The sequence below is a fragment of the Ailuropoda melanoleuca genome, chromosome 17, assembly GCF_002007445.2.
Source record: "Ailuropoda melanoleuca isolate Jingjing chromosome 17, ASM200744v2, whole genome shotgun sequence".
Lineage (NCBI taxonomy): Eukaryota > Metazoa > Chordata > Mammalia > Carnivora > Ursidae > Ailuropoda > Ailuropoda melanoleuca.
In genome coordinates this window covers 42,194,257-42,204,524 of record NC_048234.1, presented here as the reverse complement: position 1 = coordinate 42,204,524, position 10,268 = coordinate 42,194,257, and the positions used below count along the sequence as shown (strand labels likewise).

The window sequence follows — 10,268 nt, the reverse complement described above, 5'->3', positions numbered from 1 at the left end:
ATCTCCAAATTGCCTTTCACGTGGCAAAGAGAGGGCCAACACCACATCTAGGCACATCACACAAGCCTGGCAGATCAAAGAAGTGCCGGAGATTGGTTCTGGGATGGACCATGACCCCCATGGGTCCAGGGAGAGGCAGGGTCAGGGCCTGGGCTGGAGCTATAGGGCCTGCCAGCAGTAAAGCTGATAAAGCCTGGAGCTCCTGTCAACACAGGGAGAGTATTATCCAAGAATGAAGCCAATACAAAGGAAGGCAAAGCTGAGAGATGGTGGAGAGAGACAGAGAGAGACTTTATTTTGGTCCCTGGACTCTGATGGATCTGGACCCAGCTTTATTCCCTGGATTCTTTGACTTCTTGAACTGATACATGTATACCCTCCTTTACCCCCTCCCCACCTTAAATCACTGCACTCTCTCTCTTCTCACACTCATAATTTAAAAAAAGTCTTGAATAAGCAGAAAAAGTCCTTCTCTGGGCCTGGTCCCCAGTATACAGGCACTGGCCTCAGGTACCTGACTAGGTGCCACTTAGTGATCCTGGCCAGCTGTCTGGCCTCCATGGCTAATCCCATGCCTGACAATTGCCAGGAGCCTGGCTGGCCAAAGACAGGAATGAGTACTTGGAGACAGGCAGGTGAGCAGCTGACATGGGAGGGGACATTCTTCCCACACCTGCACAGAGATGCCCACAGAGGCCTTGCTTACTTCCTTATATGTTCTGAAGAAAAATAATCTCATTTTAAAAGGTGGGGGCAGAGGGCTTATTGTCAGCTAAGTATGAGAAACTTTGGGCTGAAGTATTCTAAACAACTTTGTTTTTAAGTGTTACTACTGAACTTCTCAGACTCGTTAGCATGCTAATATTCATCAAGACTCCACAATGGTTCCATGTGGTCTGGGCTTGCAGATGCCAGCCAGCCCAAAAACTGCCAGGTGAGAGTCCTGGGCTGCACCTTCCAAACTGAAGACTTTAGGCAAGTCATTTAACCTTTCTGAGCCTCAGTTCCCTCATCTCTAACGTACCTACTTCTTAGGGCTGCTGTGAAGATTACATCAGCAAAATGTTTGAATAATACCTGAAGCACCAAAAGTCTACAATAAATGTTAGCTATTAACATTTTAGCATTAAAGTCCACAATGAACTTTTTCTATTATTGCTTTATCAAAAAACTCATCTTCTTGACCAAATGCACAGTTCCCTCCATTCTAGTTGTACTTGTGTTTATACCCCAAGTACAACTCCAACAGGGCAGAAGGCAAATCATGTTGTACTGCTTGCTGCTATGACAGGAGGCCTGCTGACAGGAGGTGACCATGGAAGGGTATGGTTTAAGCCATTAAATCAAAGGAGTCAGCTGGGAGCCAAGGTCACCTTGACTTCTCACCTCCACACTAGCTTTCGCACCTGTTGAGGTTCTTCATGTGTAAATTGTGGTCACAGTGCGTCTGCTAGACCGGGGTGGGTCTTCTCGGTTGAGGTTTGTTCAGGACTTTGATTCAGGATATTTTTCTGTTTTCTCTTTTTGTGCCTTTGGAATTTTTAATCTTAGAAATGTTTCCCTTCAAGATGAAGTTTTTTATTAGAATTGTGCACACTGGTGTAATTGGGGTAAATGGAGATATGGAGCATTCTAGATCCCACATGTCCTTCTTTCTTGGGGCTGAGAGAGGAAGAGACAGGTAGGCAAGAGGGTGGAGTGTTTGTAACTGCATTGTATTTCAGAAGGGTACTTACTGAGGTGGTAAACTCAACCGATCAGACACCACTGCCTGTGAACTTCTGCCAAGGAGTCAATATTTTGAACATTGTTTTGTTTTTGGCTGGTCCCAAAATATATTACAGTTCCTCCCAAGGAGAAAATTCTCATCTCTTCATACACCTCCTTGAAGCCCAGTGCAATAAATATGCACGGGCTTCTTAAAATCCCTGTTCATTCCCAGGTGCAGTTTTCAGTATCCTTGGTCTCTTTACCTGATTGCAACTGGTAACCAGTCTTTTCAGTTTTGTATTTTTCCCCACCAGTACCTCCTATGTGGCAATCAGACCAATGGTGGTCAAAGGCTTTTTGAAAATGCTTAATAGATGTGTATACATAACTTATATATTGGTAAAATCTGACTGAGAAGTATAAAGGTTTAACAAAAAATGCATTTACTAAAGAAAAGAGAGTATATTTTTATTTTATTTAAATTCAATTAATTAACAAGGAGAGTATATTTTTTAAAATAGTAAATGATCTGAGAAACAAAGGCAGAAGAAAAATTCTTAAATTTCCTTAATACCTACAGTGCATTGGTAAGTCCTTGAAACAGGCAGAGTGACATTCCGCTAAGGACTCAACTGCCCTGGTGTACCCTCTCCCCCCCAATCCTGTAAGCCTACTTCAATATATAAAAATTCTTTTGGAAACTTCTTTTATCTCTATACCTCCCAAGATACATGTTGGCAATCATCCCCCAAGCATATGGCCCACTGATATACATCTGAAGGGTCCCATGACTCAGGTTTTATTAGACAGTAATAAATGACCTTTTCCCAACAATAGCTAGCTCCCTCAAGGTCCTGGAAACCTTGCTTCCAAAATTCCTTAGAGATTTATGCTGTCCTTAACCTCCTCCCAACTTCAAATACATAATGGGCCACTCCTCATGACCCCAGTACAGCTCTTTCTGCCCATGGATCTTGACCCTGTGTTTTAATAAAGCCACCTTTTTGCACCAAAGATATCTCAAGGATTCTTTCTTGGCCATCGGCTTGGAACCCTAACAGCTTTCCTACATCAGTAAACAAATAAGAAAACAGATGGTGCATAGATGTGTCAAAACTTGTGTCCTGGGTATTGGAACAGCAGTTTTGGGACCCTGCCCCAGAGCAAGAATAGGAAAAGAGTTTATCCCCTTGCTCTGGTCTGATCCATGTCTGTGAAAGTGTCCTAGTCACTCTAGAAGACAAAACAGACGTTGGGTAGTTGCACATGTATTTCAGTATATTAAAAATTCAAATAGTAGCATATACCAGTTCAAGAGTTCTGAGGAATACAGTGCAAAGGAGGGCTCCCTCAGAGGCCCTACCCAGAGGCCCCATGGTTCAGGGAGTTGAGTGAGTCACAAAGGGAGGCCCAGTGCTAGAGACTGAATTTCTAAGGGTTAACATTTAAACATTGATTCTTTCCCTCCCTCTCTCCAGTTAATTTGTAACTCCTGTTCTTTTCATCCCTTTCTCTAGTTAAGTAAGAGGAAAAGGAAGAGCAAGCTTAACATTTTAGACCAAGCAACAAACCTTTTCTTCAGAATTCACTTCTTTGCAGGCACCCTGTGTTGCCAAGAGGGTTCACCAGGCAATGCCCCACCGTGTCTCTTCCTGGACATCTGTCCCAGTCAGTCTTCCTTCTGCCAGTAGTGGAGCCTTCAGGCTGATCCATCTCTGTTTCCAGGTCAACCAACAAGTGCCCCTCCTCCCTCCAGATATAAGACTGTTAAAAAACAAAATTCAACCAAGAGAATTTGAAGATCTAATTGTCTTTATTAAGTGATTCATGAATTGGGCAGCATTTCATTTAGCAAGTACAAAGATTCTGGAAGAGTTGTACAGATGGAAGGTTTTTACAGGAAAGAGGATGAGGCAAGGAAGTTATTAGCAAAAGAAGGAAAAAAAAAAAAAAAAGGATTGTTTCAGGCCAGGAAGACTCTTGGGGAGGAAGGGCCCAGCAGGGTTTGTATCATGCAGATTACCTCACAAGTGCTGATGAGGAAATATCAGATTGACTATTAAAAGGTCACATTCCTGGGATAGGTTGAAACAATAATTAAGTCTTGGTTTGCTGTTTGCTGGGGTGGGGGTGGGGCACAAATTACTCCACTTTGGGCTTGTTGCCTCTTTTTTAACACACATACTATCTGACTCTGAGAATTTGGTCATAAACACACTGTGAATAGCACCAGGTCTTAAGAGAAACTAGTCTTGGCGCAAAACAATCAATGGCAACACTTCATGATCAAGTCAAACCTGAACCTTCTCTCCTTGGCCTCACAGTAGGGGAGTGTCCAGGTCACAGCTGGGCATTGCCCTTCTTTACCCAGAAGCAGAAGGGAAGAACTTTAAACTTTCTCGAAGACCATTTAAAAATGAATCAGAATGCAAGGACTCACCGTCTGGATGAAAGCTACCACTGAGCAATGTGGCTGGCAGATGGGGTTGAAAATGCTTGCTCTGTGCAACAAAGAAATTACAGTTATTCTAATACTGATAATAATATTTCCATCCAGCTTTCTTTGGTTGGCATCTGCCAGGTATTCCTTTTCTATCCCTCTATCTTCCACTGTCCTGTGTTTGATACACATCGAACATAGGATGAAACACCACAAGTCTGACATCACTCTTGTTTTTTTCTACCAGCCAACTCAGCCACATGCACTCAGTTAAGTTCCCCCAAATGCAGCACAAAGCAGGGACCCTACATCGCTGAGTGGACAGGTGGGGGGCCCAGAAGATGTCATTTGAATTCTCATGATTGATCTTTCCCCTGTCATGCTTATGATTGGGAGAACATGTAGTCATGCTTAGGACTGAGTGTTAAAACTTCGTTAAAAAAGTAAAAGAGGTTAACTAGAGCTAACTTTTTGCCAAGTGTGGCCTGATAATAATTCTCTTCCGAGACTTTTTCCAGGATTAAATTCACAGTATTATTTAAGTAAATATTTAATAACTAATAGTCAACAGTCCATGTGTATCTCTCCTATGTAGAGTTCAGAGAGTGGTTAACAAGGGACAGAAATCTACAAACCTGGCTTTCAAGTGTTGCTTGCTGGGACTGTGACCAAGACACAAATACAGAGTCGTTATTAGTAGAGCCTGGGGATTAAATGCATGGGCTTTGGAGTCAGGCAGATCTGAGAGCTAATCTCAAGTCTGCCACTTATTAGATATCTTAGCTAACTTCTGTAAGAGTAAGTTTCCTCACCTTGAGGATAGGGACAATAATTCCACTTCACAGGAATTTCGGAAGGATCATTTGAGAAAACATACATGGTCTGCTTTAGAACAAGTCTGTTTGTCTCAGTACATTAGTTGGGAGAATGAGGTGTCGGGTCTTGCACTGAAGGGGCTATTTTGTCATATATAACAGAGAAGGCTTGCATCCAGAATATCCTGAAAATCATAAGATAAGCAGAGAATTTAGGAGCAAATGAGCAAAAGAACTGAACAGGTACTTTTCAGAAGAAGATACCCAGGTGGCCAGTGAACATAAAAGAGGGTGTGTGTTCAACCTCACTGTATTGGGAAATGCAAAGCAAAACCATGGTGGGCTACCACGTACACTCACCAGCACATGGTGGGCTACCACGCACACTCACCAGCACATGGTGGGCTACCACGCACACTCACCAGCACATGGTGGGCTACCACGCACACTCACCAGCACATGGTGGGCTACCACGCACACTCACCAGCACATGGTGGGCTACCACGCACACTCACCAGCACATGGTGGGCTACCACGCACACTCACCAGCACATGGTGGGCTACCACGCACACTCACCAGCACATGGTGGGCTACCACGCACACTCACCAGCACATGGTGGGCTACCACGCACACTCACCAGCACATGGTGGGCTACCACGCACACTCACCAGCACATGGTGGGCTACCACGCACACTCACCAGCACATGGTGGGCTACCACGCACACTCACCAGCACATGGTGGGCTACCACGCACACTCACCAGCACATGGTGGGCTACCACGCACACTCACCAGCACATGGTGGGCTACCACGCACACTCACCAGCACATGGTGGGCTACCACGCACACTCACCAGCACATGGTGGGCTACCACGCACACTCACCAGCACATGGTGGGCTACCACGCACACTCACCAGCACATGGTGGGCTACCACGCACACTCACCAGCACATGGTGGGCTACCACGCACACTCACCAGCACATGGTGGGCTACCACGCACACTCACCAGCACAGATAGCAAGAGGGTGACTGGCAACATCAGGTGTTGGTGAGAATATAGAGTGTGGGAATGTGAATAAATGCAGCCATTTTGGAAAATAGCTCAGCATTGTCTCCTGAAGTGAAGGATGAGCATGGCCTATAGCCCAGCAATTATATGCGCATCAGAAGATATGTGCGAGAACGTTCATAGCAACATTGTTGTAATGATCATAATCTGGAATTGGCTCAGATGCTATTCAACAGTAGAATGGATAAGTGGATTTATTTTCATGCAATGGAATGTTATATATCAATGAAGATAAATTAATTTCATCTGCATATAACAATATGGATGAATCTCAAATGTGATATTGAGCAAAAGAAGCTGAACAAGAACACACACTGTGAGATTCCATAGGTGTGAAATTCACAAACTGCAAGACAAAACCCAAATTTGGAGATGCATATTTGGTGATGGACGATCAATAGGGACAGGGAAGTGATTACCTTAAATGTCAAGGCAGAGACTACCTTTGATGAGGAATGAGGGGTTGGTGAGAAGGGGGGAACTGGGTGGTTTCTGGAGTGCTAGCCTTGCTGTATTTCTCTTTTAACTAAGGCAATGCTTATACAAGTGTTTGCTTTGTGATAATTCTCTCAGATGCATATTTTTGTTTTGTAAACTTTTTCTGTATGTGTGTCGTATTTCACCATAAAAAGGCTAAGAAAAAAAATGTATGTAAATCTTTAGCACAGTGTAAGTTCTCATTAAATAAAGTAGTTGTTGGTTTTCTTAATATTGATTTGGAGTTGCTTCATTGGAACTGCAAAACTAGATGAAATACTTCAAACTGACAACTCTTTCTAGTAGTAAAAGCTTAGACTGGGACAGGATGTGCCTAGCCCACGAGTGCATCAGGAGACGTAGCCAGATAGGAACCTTTCCCTGGGTGTTAACCAGGACAGCAGGCTGCAGGCAACTGCAGAGCACAGTGCCTTGTAAGGCAGTGTCCAGCAGAACCCAGAATTATCTCGGCTGGGTAAGCACGATTTTCTGAAGATAGAGACAGCTATGGACATTTTATGAAACCTGCCCTGGTGATTCTAACCTGCAGCCAGAATTGAGAAATCTGTACCAGCGCTGAGGTAGAGGGGCAGCTGCCGTCAGAGGAGCATCTGCTGCTCTCAGAGAGAATAGACACCCCAGAGAGGAGCAAAAGGGTCCTCCGCAGACCCCACGCTCTCAAGGAACTTTGTGCAACAGGCTGAGATGAGTGGTGGTGGGGGTGCCTCCTCTGAGGAACAAGTTGGGAGAAGTTTGTTTCTTAAGGCAGCAGAGCTTCTGTGTTCGCAGTAGTACCTTATGTTCCCTTCAGTGCTTGATTTTTAGAATTAATTTTTCAGAGAAGGGCATTGGCATCCCTTGGGTTCAACATTGTCCTGGATAATAGCCCATATACTAGATGCACAGGCACCAATTGTTGAAAATATGATTTTCAGACCTCCTAAGAAATTTTGACTTTTTAATTACTTAAAAAGTTATAAGTTATTTCAATGCTATAACAATAACCAAAAATGTGAACTTACACATTTATGAGTCTCTCCCAAGATATGTGCCTCTAGAGACAAAAGACATAATGAAATGAAATGAAGATAAGAGAAACTGAGCTTACCTGAGGTGTGGTTCAGAAAGAATCCAGAGGACACCAGGACAGTGTAGTTATGTCTTTGCCCTGGCCATGAGTATAGACTTGGTGTATAGCAATTCAGTTCAAGTCTGATGCAAACACTTGGAGTCAGCATCAAGCTGTACAGGCTAGAGGGCACAGTCCCCAGTAGAACTGTCCCCACTTAAGATGCCAGCCACAAGTTCAGGGATCCCCAGGCCATCTGCACTTCTGACCAAATGGCTACAAGTCCAGGAGTTTCCCATGCCCACCTCCCCACCTTTATCTCATTAATTCACTAGATCAATTCACAGAACTCAGGAAATCACTGCATTTAAAAATACAGTTTTATTATAAAAGATTCAAATCGGGGTGAGACATGAAAAGATACATAAGGTAAGGTCTGGAAGAGTCCATGGGAGGTTCCATGCCCTCCCAGGAACCAGGGACAAAGGCCAGACACATTCTTTATTATACAACAAGCTTCATACTTTGGGATACCATGTTGTAGAAAAGGTAAAACAGGAGAGTCACACTGTGAAGACTGAGCTTTTGTCTAAGACAAAAGTCCCATATGGAATGGGACTGTTTTTTAATTTAAAGTTTTATGTATTTACTTGAGGTAGAGAGAGAGAGAGAAAGAGCATGTGAGAACATGGAGGGGAGGGGCAGAGGAACGGGGAGAGAGAGAATCTCAAGCAGACTTCCCACTGAGTGCAGAGCCCAGCTCAGGGGCTTGATGTCTTGTCCCTGAGATCATGACCTGCAATGAAATCAATAGTTAGACACTTAACCAGCTGAACAACCCAGATGCCCTTGAATGGGACTTTAAATAAACCAAATAGTCAAATTCAAAATGTTCTTTTTAAACCAAAATACTGCTAACTGGCAAGTCTAAAACGTCCTGCCACCCCACAGATTGTAGATCAGTTTAAAAGTTATGGACTGACTAGCACCAAACAAACTTACCAGGTTATATAAATCTGACTAACAAGGGAGCAATTTACAATAAGGAATGTTTTGATCAGGTGATTGAAAATCATCATACCAGGTTTTTGTCACCTCTTCCACCTGCAGGAAAGCCAGCACTCAGAGACAAATTAAATAAGAGAATTGTGCGTGGTAGCTGTGGAATTGGAATAGAGGCAAAACCCCTCCTATTCAACCCTTTTGATCCTTATCCCTACACCCCAGATATACTCTCACCCTTCTGTTTTCATGGTAGAATGCTTTCCTTAGACATGCTTATAATATTTATTTGTTTATATGTAACCTTTATTTACATCCTATTGTATTTTCTCAAGGACATATCAAGGTCATCTTAATTGACATTTGTCAACCAAGATTTAACAAGTTTCCCTCAGTACATATTTACCATCAAACCTGAGGGTTTATCTCATAGTCTTATCCACTTTAAAATCAGTTATGGGGGTGCCTGGGGTGGCACAGTCGTTAAGCATCTGCCTTCGGCTCAGGGCATGATCCCAGAGTCCTGGGATCGAGCCCCACATCAGGCTCCTCCGCTGGGAGCCTGCTTCTTCCTCTCCCACTCCCCCTGCTTGTGTTCCCTCTCTCACTGGCTGTCTCTGTCAAGTAAATAAATAAAATCTTTAAAAAATAAAAATAAAATAAAATAAAAATCAGTTATGACCAGTCACTTCCAGAGCATCAATTTCTGACCTTACCCCACAATTTCTCCAATACAATTTTGTACACTATGAGAGAACTTAGTCTCTGAGTATGATTTAAAGTTGCCATTCAAGTCAGCCAGAGTTCACTTCTTCAAGCATGTGTGACTAATCATAGGCATTTATTACATGCTTAGTTGCCTAGATGGTATGACCTAAAGTTAGAGCCTTTAAAAACATTGCTTTCTCAACATTTGATTGTTCAATTGAAGGCTTTACATATCTTTCATCAGTGAGGCATGAATAAAGAACGGAGTTACTTCAGAATGAGTCTGGACAGTTCCCGGATTATGGAGAGGCTGGAGGCGGGAAGGAGAGCTCAAGAATGTCTCTTCTGCCTGGGGTGTATCTCCAATGCGTATGTTTTTTATTTTCCAAAATTAAATGAAAAAGCAGCTGTTCCAAAGACTCAAGCCTGTTGACTGGACATCACATTAAGCTTCAGTTATTCATCACCCAGCATCTGCTCTATATGCTGATGTTTCAGAAGCAGTCATGATGGCTCATCCTTGGACCTAAAGGACCAGAATTGGACACACGGATGGCATCCCAGCTGTGTATACTCAGCACCCACACCACATGCAATTTAGTCAAGATTCTGTCACAAAGCCAAAGTGTCTTCTTTAAGAGCAACCATTAGAAGAAGAAATTGTTTTTGTCAGCTTGCCCAATGGAGCAGGCCAACCTGTTGCATGAGGCAGACTGGGTGTTCCATCTGTTTTCTCTTGGGAGTGGTCCTGATGCTTCACATGTCCACTGTGAGGCATGTGACAGATATGGCTCAGGGAACAGCACTGTGCTGTGAGCCAGGTAGTAACATCAGAGACGTTGCCAGAAATTAGTGTGGGCCTCAGTGAACTCTGAGTCAACATCTACGCATAGGAGTCCCTGCACTGGCAGCTGCAAACCTCCCAAGATCCACAAACTCAGCATGTCCAAAATAAGAATCGTGACATACTTCT

General features: G+C 43.5%; 1 long non-coding RNA gene across 1 annotated transcript in view; it reads right to left on the bottom strand.

Moving 5' to 3' along the window:
- Positions 1-8,321: 8,321 nt before the first annotated feature.
- LOC117796960 overlaps positions 8,322-10,268 on the bottom strand; it is a 67,425-nt gene continuing 65,478 nt past the window's right edge. Inside the window, exon 3 of the long non-coding RNA XR_004621753.1 lies at positions 8,322-8,381. This is a non-coding gene — a long non-coding RNA (uncharacterized LOC117796960). The remainder of the gene's footprint in view (positions 8,382-10,268) is intronic.